The sequence below is a fragment of the Phyllobates terribilis genome, unplaced genomic scaffold (assembly GCF_046119375.1).
Source record: "Phyllobates terribilis strain yellow unplaced genomic scaffold, ASM4611937v1 Scaffold_2__4_contigs__length_985480577, whole genome shotgun sequence".
NCBI classification, from domain to species: Eukaryota; Metazoa; Chordata; class Amphibia; order Anura; family Dendrobatidae; genus Phyllobates; species Phyllobates terribilis.
In genome coordinates this window covers 103,886,333-103,902,655 of record NW_027362762.1, presented here as the reverse complement: position 1 = coordinate 103,902,655, position 16,323 = coordinate 103,886,333, and the positions used below count along the sequence as shown (strand labels likewise).

Below are 16,323 nucleotides of genomic sequence, written 5' to 3'. Positions count from 1 at the left end.
AAAATCTCCTGAAACGACTGTTACAGATCTCCATAGAACAATATGAGCACTAACAGTCATCTCTTATCTCAGTGATGGGAAAATCTGTATTCACTGAAGACATTTTACTTGTGAATTGAGAATTTTGTGAATGATCAGTCCAGAAGGAGAAAGCAGCAGATTTCTCTGATATATTACAAAAGTTTATTTTCATATATACTACTGATTTATGTAAAAAATAAAAACAACGGTTACTCTTTAAGCTAGCTGTATGCAATGGAATAATGTGGGTAGAAACTTCTGATTTTGGATTGACTGACAAACCATTTAATGTGTGTGTGGACCTCCCAACACTTCCACCTATGGTAAATATCAGGGTTTGGGAAGGCTAAGGATTGGGCTGTTGAAATTTAACATGTCCAATCCTTTTGTTCTCAGGGAAGAGAAGAGGCGCCTGGCAGCCGCTTTATCCAGTCTTCACATATAAAACGCATGCAGAATGGGGAGTCATGAAGAATAGCTGTCCGCTAGTTGAATGTTCAGCCCAAATGTAGCGCTGCAGCTCCAGTCATACAATCATATCTTAGCACTGTGAGGACAGGAGGGTTGTATCGGGGTAAGTTCACACAAGAAAGTGGGACTATTTTTTCTCAATTATCCATGTGCAGTCCATATACCATCTGTTTCTTTTTTCAGCAGCTACTAACCATTTACAGGACCATTACAGTTTCCTATGTTACAGAATTGCAATGTATCAGAAAAATAAATAAATAAAAAATGATGATGTGACACAGTTGGCTCTAAATGGCCTCGGATTTTCAAGTATCGGACTTATTTTTTATATACATGCATCTCTCCATTCTCGATACGCGTCCCCCTCTTCTATATATGCAAACCTAGTCTTGTAAGCCAAGTGGGTGTGGTCCTCAAGAAGACTACTAGCTTTACATACAGTGAAGAAGGCACCGTATTCTCAGGAATGGAAAGGTGCAGAAACAAAAAGAAAAATGGCAGATTTAGGAAAACAGTTACATTTACACCAAAAAAGTACATTTATTGCAAGAGTCAGGTTCCCTTTATAAGCCCATATTTCCCCCTTTGCAATGCCCTAGTACCACAGCGTATATGGACATGCTGGCATTTCACACCGACGTCACTTGTCAATTCACGCTCTGGATATATATTTTTTTACAGCGTATGAAAGAAACTTATTAAAATCTCATGCACACTAACTGTAAAATCTGCTGCGCTTTTTTGCTTTGAGGAGCAAACAGCAAGAGTATTTGTGAAATTTAGTTTCATACATGTGAATGAGGTTTCTGCATTGATTTTGTCAAGTTCCATTGGATTAAATGGGACAGCTGCAAAAACGTAAATGAAAAAATAAACTAATGATTACAAAACCTGTAGCATTTCAGTTGTAGTCCAGGCAGACATTGGCCATAGACTGGAGACAGAGGGATCAATTACATTCATTTATAGCATCCACATTAACACAGCTGGAGAACGGCCAATAGGAAATCCGTCCCCAAGCCTGTGATTACTGCAGAAGACCTTGTAGGCAGACACTAAAATTACAGATGACATTTTCGGATGACAGCCTAGGTATCTCCAGAAAACCCACCAAAGAGTAAGAAGTCGGCTATTCCCGCTGCCAAGGTCCGGCACACTGGCCGCCCTAAAGGAAAAGATCCAAGACATTCAGAAGGTACAAGACGTGATGGCAATTCTTGTGAAGAAAGCCATGAACTAAGACCAAACAAAGTTCGAAAGAACAAGAAACCTGAAGGAAAAAAGTGCAAGGACTTTCTCAGCATTGGTGCAAAAAAGAACTCTGTGCATCTGTAATGTTTCCAAAGGACAAAGCTACTTGGGCCTCATTCAGACGTCAATGTTGCATTTACATCTTCTATCAGTTTTTATTTACGGATACAATACACACCCGTTATAGTCTATGGGGCTGTTCACATGTCCGCAGTTTTCATGGACAGTATAAAACTCATGTCTGATTTTCTCCGGTATCACAGATGACAAAAGCCAATACAAGTCTATGGGTCAGAGATAAACACACACAGAGCGCATGGATGGTATCAGTACAGTCAGTGACTAACATTACAAAGCATAGGAGGAGCCTTGTCGCTTATCCATCCATGAAAAACACTGATGACACCATGATGGTAAAAACAGACACACGGGCCTTACACTGATAACACACTGATCCAAAAGGTGCCATTTTTTCACATATACGTGTTTAAAGACAGACATGTGAAGAAGGCCTAACCAATCATGTTTTACCTAATCCACAATCTTACCACCATTCACAAGAACACTCAATAATCAGCACAACGAAACAGGCAGCAAACTACTGCCGAATAAGCACAACACTCACTCGTCGGGTGTGACGATATTTAAAGGGAATGTTTTAACAGAAAATATCCTACTGGTTAAAATCATGTTTGTGTTGAAAGCAATTTTTTTTTTTTCTTTTCTTTTCTACAGTGATCTGAATTTAAAAAATAAAAAAATGTAAATCTTGTAATTTCTACACTGACCACTAGGGTATTTTACACTCATTTCCTGTTCATAACAGAAGCTTCACTATCATCAGAGGCAGGACGACAGTGACAGGTAACACCCCTATACACAGCGGATAACACCGGGACCTCTGATCACTATAGGCGATGTCATAATCATATTTAATATTGTTTTGTGCACACAGAACGTTTGTCGGCCGGTGTATACAGCTCTGTATGCGACCACCGATCAGCCTGTATACTGCCGATTGCAGATGAGTGGACTGCAGCTGTCAGACAATCAGACAGCCAATCCCTTGCATCCAATATGCAATCATCTTCCATCCGATTTTCAATCTTAATTTTTACAGTAGAAAACTCAATGAAAAGTATGAAACCTGAAAACCATTCCCAACTTGTTTCAGTGATTAAAAACATAAAATAAATATAATGGAAAAAGACAAAAGTCAGACATGACCCAGTTTCAGCAAATACATTTCTATAATAAAAAGTTTGATTGATATGGAAAACAAGTTCTCAAAGTTTCCATGATCTCTGCTTACCATCATTGGGTGGGAACCGTAAGGCTATGTTCATGTTGTTGTGGGGGGTTTTTCTGCAGCAAAACCTACTCTCTTGGAAGTGAAGTTACGGCCTCAAAAAAAGCAGGTTTTCCTGAGATTTTGCTGCGGTTTTGTTACTGTTCATACTAAAAGTTTAGTGTCAAAAAAATAACCTAATTCAACTTCCTCAGCTTTTGCCACCAAAAATGCAGAAAAACCTGATACCTGCGTTTTTTCAGTGCTTTTTCTACTACCCATTACTTTCAATGGGTGAAAAATGCTGATAAGACGCTGAAAGAAGAGACATGCTGCATTTGGCAAAAACGCAAGGTTTTGCTCAAAATACTGAGGACAACTCAAGCTGCGTGCATGAAGTTTCTGAAATCTCATTGACTTTGCTGTTACTGTAAAACACAACAGAAAATTTGCATAAAAAAAGCATTAAAAAAATGCAACGTGTGACCACAGCCTACGGAAGATTTACATCCTATGGGATTAAAGGGATTGTGTCATTAGAAGACGACCTATTGTATAAATCTGATTTTTATGTTACATGTAATTTCTTTTTTTTGTTTTTTTTTTTTAAGAAAGTTAGCAAAGTTTTTTTATATCATGATTTTTACTAAATAAAAAAGTAAAAAAAAAAAAAAAAAATGTAGTGTCCATACTGGGTCACTGGAGATATTTTAGATTCCTGCAGTTTCAGGAAGAGTTTTCAGCAGGCTCATTATCATCAGAGGCAGGATTACACTGATAGGTAACACCTCTATACACAACGGACAACTCAGGGTCCACCAATGACATTGGGTGATGTCATAGCTCACCCTCCTCCTCCCTTCCAAAGCACCTTTGCACATGCACATTAGATGCATCAATGCATCTAATGTGCATGTGCAAAGGTGCTTTGGAAGATGGAAGATGGAGTCTGTTCATTGCTGCTAATTTACATTTTGATTTCCTTTAAGAACAAGTTGAGATCTAAAACTGCCTCAGAGGTCAGTGAGAAAATTGCAAGATTTCTAACTTTTATTTTTCATTAAGATATTGATATGGGGGGGAAAAAAGTAAATTTTTTATTTAATTTATTTATTTATTTATTTTTTTTACAAAAATCTGATTTAAAGTAAATAGGTTCCTTTCTGATCACACGTTCCCTTTGCTATTGAATGGCAGCTGACAGATCATGAAAACTTTAAAGAACCTTAAAAAACTATTTTTTTATTATACGACTACATTTTTTTTCCTGTAACAGGAAAAGAAAGAAATCGGATTTCCTGCGTACAAGCCATATAACGTCTGTGGCCATTCCTGTACTCTCCATAGAATGAGAACCGGACACAATTTGATTAGCACGATTTGCAATCTTCCCAGACTGGCAGGATAAATGTAACACGGAGCGGCAGAAATAATTGATGGCTGCTCCGCACTTCACAGGGCATCGCACCAGGGACATAATAACCTCTCTACAATTAGGAATTCTCCAGCCAGCGGAGCCTCGGAGGCCCCTCTACTCCACTAAAGGGAAAGCAGTTCCCACAAAAAGTCATTGTGGGGAGAAAAATAAATGAATGGATGAATTCTGTGTATTCTGAAAAGCAATTAACAGATTTACAAAAGGAAAACAAAAATTAAAAAATGAGGCGCAGTTACAGAATCGGATTTTTAGCAAATGTGGGGTAGGGTAATGATCCGGCACCATCCCTCTTATCTTAACATGTTGCCAATCAGTGGGAGAACAAGCAAAACGTTTGCTCATTGGCTGATTGACCATTTTTATGCCGCATAACGCGATCCAGTGTCGGCAGCACATCACACAGACTAAACAGGGAAGGTCCTGCCGACAACACAGACGCTGTATTATTTTCTGCCTCCATAACATTGGATGAACAGTCCATTAAATGAGTGTCCATTGACTATATGTACATCTATCAACGCTTGTTTAAAGGGTTATTCCTAAAATCAAGTTAGATTACTTGAGGTTCGACCACTGGGAATCCCTGAGAATGGGGCTCAATGTCATGCTAGGTATGGGAAGTACCCAGCGTATGACGATGGGAAAAGGATGGGGGAAGCCCAAACACTATAGAAATGGAGAGTGGAGACCCTGACTCCCCTATCGTCCCTAAATAGGTTCCGCACCCATCGCCGAGCAGGAAACCTGACTGACCCTAGAGCTAGACCCTAGATAGGGAGGGGGAGAGGTGAGCACTGGTCAGGCCCCACTACAAACTAAAGACAACAAGGTAGACAAACAAGGGGATACACTTAGCTTTGAAAAGACACCAGAGAGATCAACAATCACGACAACAATCCACCAATGAACTCCAAGAAGAAACTAGCCAACTGCTAGAACTCCAGGCCTGAACAGAGGAAAATACTTCTAATCACCGGCATCTCTCAGGAGACACTGAAGGTTTTTAAATATCAAGCAAGGGTATGTTAATTAGCAGCAGAAGGTGGAGATCACCACTGGGTCCTAGTGAGAGAAGGAGGATGAAAAGATCAAGAAGGTGTCTGCAGAGCCAAGCGCAGCAACCTTCTACAACCAGATCCAGAACAACTCTCTGTCAAACCTGATACACCCATGACACTCTGGATCTACAGTCATGGCCAAAAGTTTTGAGAATGACAACAAAATTATATTTTCACATGATCTGCTGGCCTCTGGTTTTTATTAGTGTTTGTCTGATGTTTATATCACATACAGAAATATAATTGCAATCATATTATGAGTACCATTAGGTTATATTGATAGTTAGAATGAGTTAATGCAGCAAGTCAATATTTGCAGTGTTGCCCCTTCTTCTTCAAGACCTCTGTAATTCTCCCTGGCATGCTCTCAATCAACTTTTGGACCAAATCCTGACTGATAGCAGTCCATTCTTGCATAATCAATGCTTGCATTTTGCCAGAATTTGTTGGTTTTTGTTTGTCCACCCGTCTCTTGATGATTGACCACAAGTTCTCAATGGGATTAAGATCTGGGGAGTTTCCAGGCCATGGACCCAAAACCTCTATGTTTTGTTCCATGAGCCATTTAGTTATCACCTTTGCTTTATGGCAAGGTGCTCCATCATGCTGGAAAAGGCATTGTTGGGCGCCAAACTGCTCTTGGACGGTTGGGAGAAGTTGCTCTTGGAGGACATTCTGGTACCATTCTTTATTCATGGCTGTGTTTTTAGGCAACACTGTGAGTGAGCAGATTCCCTTGGCTGAGAAGCAACCCCACACATGAATGGTTTCAGGATGCTTTACAGTTGGCATGAGACAAGACTGGTGGTAGCGCTCACCTCTTCTTCTCCGAATAAGCTGTTTTCCAGATGTCCCAAACAATCGAAAAGGGGATTCATCAGAGAAAATGACTTTGCCCCAGTCCTCAGCAGTCCACTCCCTGTACCTTTTGCAGAATATCAGTCGGTCCCTGATGTTTTTTCTGGTGAGAAGTGGCTTCTTTGCTGCCCTCCTTGAAACCAGCCCTTGCTCAAAGAGTCTCCGCCTCACAGTGCGTGCAGAAGCACTCACAACAGCCTGCTGCCATTCCTGAGCAAGCTCGGCACTGCTGGTAGTCCGATCCTGCAGCTGAAACAGTTTTAAGATACGGTCCTGGCGCTTGCTGGTCTTTCTTGGGCGCCCTGGAGCCTTTTTGACAACAATGGAAGCTCTCTCCTTGAAGTTCTTGATGATGCGATAGATTGTTGACTGAGGTGCAATCTTTGTAGCTGCGATACTCTTCCCTGTTAGGCCATTTTTGTGCAGTGCAATGATGGCTGCACGTGTTTCTTTAGAGATAACCATGGTTAACTGAAGAGAATTCTCAAACTTTGTAAAACCATGAATGAGTATCTTGGGGGGATTGTTCATAGAAAAGGGGCTTAAATGTCCTGAATTTTCCAGCCTCATTATTGTTGAGTATGCATAGAGGTATAACAGAAATGTGAGATTTCAGTTCAGAGCATGCAAGCTATTGGACAATGGTAGGTGTAATGCATGCTGTAAAATGAGGTAAAGGTAACCCCAGCACCTAGAGTGCTGGCAGAATGCTGAAGAGGACCTATCCACTCAGAATAGACTGCAATTCACAGAGGATGAGAATCCGGCCAGTTCCTGAATATATTGTATATTTTAAAGTTGGGGGTGAGGGCAACAAGACCCTGCTTTTCTACTGGCTTTATGTGAACTTTCAGGTTTGCATACCTGTATTAAAAAGAAAAACTGTTGCTACAATATTTTTCAGTGTAGCCCGCGCCCAATAACTGCAGGACGAGCAGTGGAGACGTCGGGGCAGAAAACTCTAGGATGCATTAGCCATAACCAGTCTGACTTTACTCGCTGGAAACAGGGACGTAATGGATTTTAAATGAAATATTTATGGCGTGCCTCCGACTTCTGCTCAATGACAGATTGCATTTTGGCAGATTTATCTGCGGTGTACGATTCTCCGTGCCCCTGCCCTGTGAGGCTGGAGCGTCAGTGATACCCCACCAAGGGATCCGTGCACCTGCTCCGCCACATCCGCTCGGAAACACTGCAGCCTGCTCCGCACGAGGCGACGCAGAGCCCAGAATCCCAAACCAAGCCTGGTCCTGCTTTAACACTTGGACTGCTGGACAGTCCTAGCCCCCCTCCCATCAAAAAATAATCACATGGACTGGACCAGACTTCATCCTTCCAAATCCCAGCTTGTTATGGGCCACAGACTGATGGGACAGCTGGAGGACTATGGAGAACTGCAGGCTCCACATATGGTCAGGAATTCCGGAGGACACAGCACCGAGAGAGGAAACAGCACCGAGAGAGGAGCGCTGCAGCCAGATCTGCTCAATTGTGCACAGAGGCGTGAGATCACACCAAGGCTCATTCCTCACCAGACTATGAATGAGCAGAACAATGTGCTGTCTGCTCCCTATTCACACTCAGCTCCAGCTTTTCACGCTCCCAGCAAATGCCCTTCACAAAAACAGAGAAGAGGCCATGGAGGCAGAGATCGACCGCCTCTCCTAACGTACGAAGACAATCAATACGACTGAACATTTACAATAGCTGGCGTTATCTTGGAGAGAGAAATTCACTTTTTTTCCCCCTCTTTCTTTTTATTTAAATCAGTTGTCTGACCAGTTTCTTTCCAATCAGACCAAATACAATCTAAACTGGCGAGTGAAGACTACTAGCTGATCTGATTGAAGTCTGTCAGTCAGGGTACGATCATACAGCACGCAGACCCCGTGCTCGATTACGTGACAGTGCACACAAGGGCTACAGGTCACACAGACCTCTGGGTTCATGTGCAAAAAAAATGGCACCAAATTACAGATCAGATTAGTGCAAATAAATAGCAGGCAGCTAATGCACACCGCCAAGCCATTCATTCTAATGGGAGCACAGAAGATCAGCCGGAGGGCACAGGCTGACCCCCAGGAATCGGAAAGTCGTCTCTTATCCCCGATCAATTTCACCATCTGTAAAATGGTACCGACTGGTCAGAAATCGGTGTAGAAACTGAGCGTCAGGTCGGTTTGACTTGTCCAACACTCAAGGTCCACATGCGGAGTGGCCATTGGTCTCTTGACCTGAACTGTTGAGTTTGGGTAAGGAGAGCGGTGTCCGGCTTTCCTAATTCTGGGCATCGGCTCACTGATAGAATGACTTGTCAATAATGATTTCAGAGGTCAGATTAGGTCTTGATGTGGAAACCCCCTTTAAGTGCTACATCAGTCAGCACAACAATTGGTGTACTTTAAACACACAGATTTTGGACCAATCGGACCGATCTTCCAGATAATGGAATTAATCCAAATTAAGCTCCATTTACACTGCAGTTACGCTCACTTCCAATAATCGTGCAGTGTAAACAGGCGGCCGGTCACCCAATGAACAAGCAAAGCTGCGCGCGACTGAGAACTTTAGCAGCCTATGTGCACTAAACAGTCACTCGTGCATATCTGAAGCGCGGTCTGCCTGTGTATCCCGGGTAATAACCACCGATCTGTAAATATTCATCGATCGGCGGTGTAAATGCACTTTAATGTTGTCATTTGTTTTAACTTATCTGTTAGGTTTTCCATTTGCTTTAATGAAGCGGTCTGTTAGATTATTATTATTTATTAGATATCCTTCAGATGTTGTTTAAGCTGCATTTACATGCACAGATCGCCGACCAATCAGACCTATCTTACAGGTTATAAATTGGTCTAAAGGCCTCCATACACATTAGATGGCTGTCGGATGGACGATGCTTTGGCCGATAGTCATCTCAGTCGAATCTCCCATACACAGGAGCGCTCGCTTGGCGGATCGCTTCTGTGTTCTCTATGAGAGAGTCGCTGATCGGCAGACTGAAAATCGGACATGCACAGTTGGCCGGAGCACCATACACATTGGACTGTCGGCCGCACCTGACAAATATTTTCATTGTCTTGTAGATTTTTACACACATCAGATCAGTTTTCTAGCAAATGAGACAGACCAACTAACTGTTAAAGGCCCCCATACACATTAGACCTATGTCGGCCAACATTGGCAGGTTCACCCATGTGTATGGGGGCGCCAGATAACTGATGGTCGGGAGAGACGTCATTTGCACATGTTCAATTTCGGACTGCCGATCACATTGTTCTCCCGGATAAAAGACGCCGGCCGACGTGTCAACAGACGTCTAGGAATTTCTAGAGATCACAGGAGCACTCGGCCGAACGAGCGATCCTGTGTATGGGAGAGTTGGCCGAGATGGCTGTCGGCCAAATGATCAGCAGAAGCATAGTTTGGCCAATGGTCATCTAATGTGTATGGCTGGCTTTACACACACACTTTGGACAGAAACTGGTCAAATATCTGAACCTGAAGACACACCTGGAATTATTACAATGACTTATCAGATTTTTACAGAAACCCATTTTCCATGCGGCATTAGGGCATATTAACACTGCTTTTTCTTGAGTTTTTTTTAAGTGGACCCTCTCCAAACTCCACATCAGAGTATTACTGTGCCACCGTTGGCCATCAAAGCAACTAGTGCTTAACGTAGGGTTTACACAAACAAATGTTGATTTATATAGTTCTGATTGTACAGATCTGCAAACATCACAAAGACTCAGACTTATTTCTGGAAACCATCTTTAAATGCTGCATTAGTTTAAAGTGAACTGAAGCCTTTGATAACGATCGGCTCAACTGAGTCTAAGTGCACTGGAGCCGCGAACGGTTGATTGTCGGAGATGACGAGCCGACATGTCCAATTTCGATCTGCTGATCATTTTGTTCTACCTGAGATAAAATCGCTGGGTGAGTCCGGCAGCAGCTCTCAGAGACCACAGGTCCGCTCCTGTGTATGGCGGAGTGTGGCAAGATAGGCAAGAAGTGGCAAAGCCATCATTCCTGCAACAGCCATCTAATGTGTGCGGCCGGCACAGAATCCCGACCAATCAGATCGATCACACAGATTTTTTAATTAACTTTCTTCTCTTCCTCTTTTTAATCATGCGAAAATAAAAACTTATTCTCTAAAAGACCAACTACACTGCACTGAGAACGTTCCTCAACCAATAATCAGTCATCTGTCCCACAAACCCTACAATTCTGGTGATCAAAAAAAAAAAAAAATCAGCTGATCAGTTTTCTGTCAAATGAAACGGATTTCAGTCAGATCTAGTGACCTTTCACACCCCAATTCAGATCAATACTGATTTGATTAGTTACAAATTGCACAGACCAGACCCCCCCCCTCCATATTGCACAGACCAGACCCCCCCCTCCATATTGCACAGACCAGACCCCCCCCTCCATATTGCACAGACCAGACCACCCCCTCCATATTGCACAGACCAGACCCCCCCCTCCATATTGCACAGACCAGACCCCCCCCCTCCATATTGCACAGACCAGACCCCCCCCCCTCCATATTGCACAGACCAGACCCCCCCCCCTCCATATTGCACAGACCAGACCCCCCCCCTCCATATTGCACAGACCAGACCCCCCCCCTCCATATTGCACAGACCAGACCCCCCCCCCTCCATATTGCACAGACCAGACCCCCCCCCTCCATATTGCACAGACCAGACCCCCCCCCCTCCATATTGCACAGACCAGACCCCCCCCCTCCATATTGCACAGACCAGACCCCCCCCCCTCCATATTGCACAGACCAGACCCCCCCCCCTCCATATTGCACAGACCAGACCCCCCCTCCATATTGCACAGACCAGACCCCCCCCCCATATTGCACAGACCAGACCCCCCCCCCCCATATTGCACAGACCAGACCCCCCCCCCTCCATATTGCACAGACCAGACCCCCCCCCCTCCATATTGCACAGACCAGACCCCCCCCCCTCCATATTGCACAGACCAGACCCCCCCCCTCCATCTTGCACAGACCAGACCCCCCCCCCTCCATCTTGCACAGACCAGACCCCCCCCCTCCATCTTGCACAGACCAGACCCCCCCCCTCCATCTTGCACAGACCAGACCCCCCCCCTCCATCTTGCACAGACCAGACCCCCCCCCTCCATATTGCACAGACCAGACCCCCCCCCTCCATCTTGCACAGACCAGACCCCCCCCCTCCATCTTGCACAGACCAGACCCCCCCCCTCCATATTGCACAGACCAGACCCCCCCCCTCCATATTGCACAGACCAGACCCCCCCCCTCCATATTGCACAGACCAGACCCCCCCCCCTCCATCTTGCACAGACCAGACCCCCCCCCTCCATCTTGCACAGACCAGACCCCCCCCCTCCATATTGCACAGACCAGACCCCCCCCCTCCATCTTGCACAGACCAGACCCCCCCCCCTCCATCTTGCACAGACCAGACCCCCCCCCCTCCATCTTGCACAGACCAGACCCCCCCCCTCCATATTGCACAGACCAGACCCCCCCCCTCCATATTGCACAGACCAGACCCCCCCCCTCCATATTGCACAGACCAGACCTCCCACCCCCACCCCCCATGCTATAGTCGTTACACATCTGATTGCTGACGATCGGGAGCCACTAGTACACATCGTCCATGATAATAACAATGGCTACAGATCAGTGACCCCAGAACCCAGTGGCCGGTGGTCGCCCGTGCCTGCAGCAGTCCGGCAGATGACAGCATGCACACACAGGTCACTGGCCACAGGCCTAACACAGCAGCGATAACAACCAACCCCCCTCCCCTGCGAGTCCCCGGGGGATTAGTACCGTACAGGCGACCTTGCTGTGGATGGAGGGCGCCCGGGCGACCACTTTGTCAATGTTCCCATGCAGTACATTCAGCACGCACCGTGCAGGCAGCTGCCGTTCCCGGCCGCGATCTCCCGCCTCACAGAGGGATAACGGTGCAGCCGGTCAGCAACCTCCCCCCGGTAATCTCCATCACTGTCCTCAGCACTGGCCACACACAACGCTGTGTGGGAGGGGCTAACACAGCACCCGTGACGTAACTGCTAGGCTCCACCAATCCGAAGACGAGGCGGGCAAACACTATACAAACCCCGCCTACTAATTTTGATGGATCGTTAGGAGAGCCAATAGGGAAACGACATGAGTGCTCTCTTGGCCAATAACATGACAGCGAGCAGAGTGACGTAAGGCACAATGTTGTGCGGGATCGTAGTGAGCGGATCGTGGTCCTGTGTGCTGTGCTCCTTGATGCTGGTCCCATGTTCTGGCCGTACACAGGGGAGTGCCGCTCCTGCGGCTGCAGGCTTCCTGCCCACTCTGGATGAAGACTTATTCTTGGCAGTTGACACTAAATAAAAGATTTTCCCAAGGAAACTGATGTTCTTGTTTTATGCAAAGTTATGAAAACTTGCTAAAAAAAAAGTTTTTTTTTAAATTACATTTCCCAGATCTGTGTCCCAGAGATGTCCCGCGAATAAACAATCCCGTAGCATCTCATGTAACCTCGGCATGCTGCTGTTCCTCTGTTCTTCCACCTGGAAACGTGTACAGCATTCGCTTGGCCCCAGTTCTGCTTCTGTCTGCACTGGATGTTATATATTTTGCAGGAATTTCCCGATAGTAAATACATCTCTTACACCTGATGAGGCTGCTATATTTACTTTGAAAATCAATGTCATACTGGCTGTATTATCCAGTTCTAATGTCAGAACAGGGAAAATTATCATAAAGGATCTCAAGCATAGACTTTATTTTCAAAGTAAGCACACCAGCCTCATCAGGCCTAAGAGATAGCTTTAATAATCTACTGTGAAATGTGGTGACGGGCCTACTTAAAGGGGTCGGCCGTGAAAATAAGTTATCACCTATCCAAAGGATACAGTCCTTAAACTGAGGTTACATGCGCCAATCAAGGCTCATTCAGACATCAGCTTTTCTCGTACAAGTGCTCTTCGTGTTTTTTACAGTTTGCACTGATAGTCTATGGGGTAGATCACATGTGCGATTTTTTCCCTCAGACCGAGCGGTCCTCACAAAACCACAGAGACATGTCCGATATTGATCTGAGGGTTGGATCAAACTCTCTGATGATTGTGACAGCACTCGCACTCCATGTGCGGTCCGTTTTCCCGGACTGTTTGACAGGAGAAGGTGGAGAAACTTCCATCAGTTTTTTATTCATCCTAGAAAAACTGATGAAACTCTGACCAAACTCTGATGACAGTCTGATGAAAAACGTTGATGATACTTGGATCGTTTTTTGGACACAAGAAAACTCAGTGATGTGTGAAGAATCACTTAATGAAGGACTCGCTGTAGTACGATGGCCCAATCTCATTAAGAGGCACCCACTACGTAATGAATTCGGCACATGCTCTCTGTGGCGCGCGCCTCCATTCTCCGCTCCAGGAATGCGCGTAAGATTTCAAGTGTTAAAAAACGCTGTCACTTTTGGTGAATTTAAAGGGCAGGCGTGGACCCTCCTCCATCCAGCCCTGACTCTTCCCCGGCGTCATCTATTGTGGCGGAGCTGATTGAAACGGGTGTAAAAATGCCAAAAGTCACACAATTTTTGCACAAAAAATGGCACAATTTTTTAAAGCTTTTTACAACATTTTTCTGGGGTAAAAGCTTTGATCAATAGCCCTTCATTGTTCCAAGGAAGAATAATTTTAATTTCTAAGGATTTGCAGGTTGTTGCCCTTTTAGTAGTTTCTATTTTTTGAAGGGGGCTGATCAGAATGCAGGGCAAGACAGCAGGCAGGAACAGCTGCTCCAGGGTCACACAAAATTTATGACGGAGGACCTGGCCTGGGCCAAATGTCAGAAGCACAGAAGTTTCATCCAGAACTAAATTAGGAGCCCTTCCCTGGGCCCTCAGTCTGGTAATTAGGAGAGCATTTCTGCCACAATATGAGCCTACAGATTTTTCATTCTCTATGTCCCACTATGTTTGGCCGCCATACGTCGCCATGTTACGCAGATACCTGGGATATGGCATCTGGCGGCACATTTCACAATCCAGACACGGTACAGATCAGCACTAATTACATCAGATTTTTCAACGTCTATTGGGAGCAGTTGGTGCCGCTCACGACAGACCCAGTGTGAACAGGGTCTCAACCATCAGCCACTCCATAAAACCTATAAGTGTTCTGCCATGTTTCCAAGTGTGTGAAAATGCTGTGTGTTTTTTTTCCTCTGTATTTTTTTCTGCCGGTGTCTGAACCAAAATACACAACAGCAATCTGCTCTGATTATTCCTGGGGGGGAGGGGTTGGCTGCGTTTTCCCCCTTTTTGGATACATTTTTGGTGAAGATTTGACACATCATTTTTTAATGTGTTTTTTTTTTTGTCTGTGGGATGCTGCACTTAAAAACACAGCTGTATTTATTACTTGCATATCTTCAGACTCTCTGGTGAAGCCTATAATGAAAAAACACACAAAAAAAAACCCGCACTGCTCAACAGCATCTTTAAAGGGGTTGTCTGCTACTTGGACAAGTCCCTGTTTCCCCCAAGTAAAATAATAATATTAAGGCCACAACCCCATTATCAGTATTTGGTCAGTATTCAGTCAGTATTTTTTCTCTGGAGTGGGAGTGAAAACCAGGTGAGGAACAATCAGAGAAAAGGTATAATAGAAAAAAGTCACCAATTCTGCATTTATCACCCACTCCTGGTTTTGTCTCCCACTCCTGATAAAAATACTGACCAAACACTGATAGTGGGGCAGTGGCCTTACGGCTTATACCCATATGTGTGGAAAAAAAAAAGTTCCGATATCTGGACCGAAAAATTGAACTAGTCACATGCAAGTGTCATGCGATTTTCACGCGAAGACAATGCGATTTTTCACACCCAGCATCCGATTTACATCCAATTGTCATGCGATTGAGATCCGATTACAAAGCGATGGACTATGGATGCACCATTTCTAGGGCGGCTGAGAGCTGATGTTTGTAGTCTGGGAGGGGGCCAATATCCATGGCTCCTTCCTAGGCTATTAATATCAGTCCCCAACTGTCTACCTAGCCTTTGCTGGTTGTTAAAATAGGGAAACCCCACGTCATTTTTTTGGGGGGTCCCCCATTTTAATAACCCGTAAAGGCTGAGTATACAGCTGTGAGCTGATATTAATAGCCTGGGAATCTCCATGGGTATTACCCCCTTCCCAGGCTATAAACATCTTCTGCTGTCCGTTTTCCCTTAGCTGGTTAATAAAATTATGGGGGACGCCACGCCATTTTTTTCAGATATGTATTATTTTATTGCTAAAATACATGTTCAGTAAGGTACTCAGTCACTGCACTAATTATATATGTCTGACATCTTTCTATCTATCTAGTCTATGTGTGTATACAGTTGTGCTCAAAAGTTTACATACCCCGGCAAAATGTTTCCTTTCTTGGCCTTGTTTCAGAGAATATGAATGATAACCAAAAAACTTTTTCTCCACTCATGGTTATTGGTTGGGTGAAGCCATTTATTGTCAAACTACTGTGTTTTCTCTTTTTAAATCTTAATGACAACCAAAAACATCCAAATGACTCTGATCAAAAGTTTACATACCCTGGTGATTTTGGCCTGATAACATGCACAGAATTTGACACAAATGGGTTTGAATGGCTACTAAAGGTAACATCCTCACCTGTGACCTTTTTGCTTGTAACCAGTGTGTGTGCATAAAAGCTGAGTGAGTTCCTGGGATCCAGACAGACTCTTGCATCTTTCATCCAGCCACTGACGTTTGTGGATTGTGAGTCAGGGGGAAAGCAAAAGAATTGTCAACGGATCTACTGGAAAAGGTAGTTGAACTGTATAACACAGGAAAGGGATACAAAAAAATATTCAAGGAATTGATAATGGCAGTCAGCA

General features: G+C 44.5%; 1 protein-coding gene across 4 annotated transcripts in view; it reads right to left on the bottom strand.

Annotated features, from left to right (window-relative positions):
• The window catches only part of WASF3 (WASP family member 3), a 45,215-nt gene extending 32,745 nt beyond the window's left edge, over positions 1-12,470 (bottom strand). For 2 of the 4 annotated variants that reach the window (XM_073662462.1, XM_073662459.1), the window contains exon 1: positions 12,325-12,470. The gene's annotated coding sequence lies outside the window, so the exon portion shown is untranslated. Of the gene's footprint in view, positions 1-12,242 lie in introns of all 4 variants that reach the window. The other 2 variants (XM_073662461.1, XM_073662460.1) reach the window with 2 other exon arrangements.
• Positions 12,471-16,323: the final 3,853 nt, after the last annotated feature.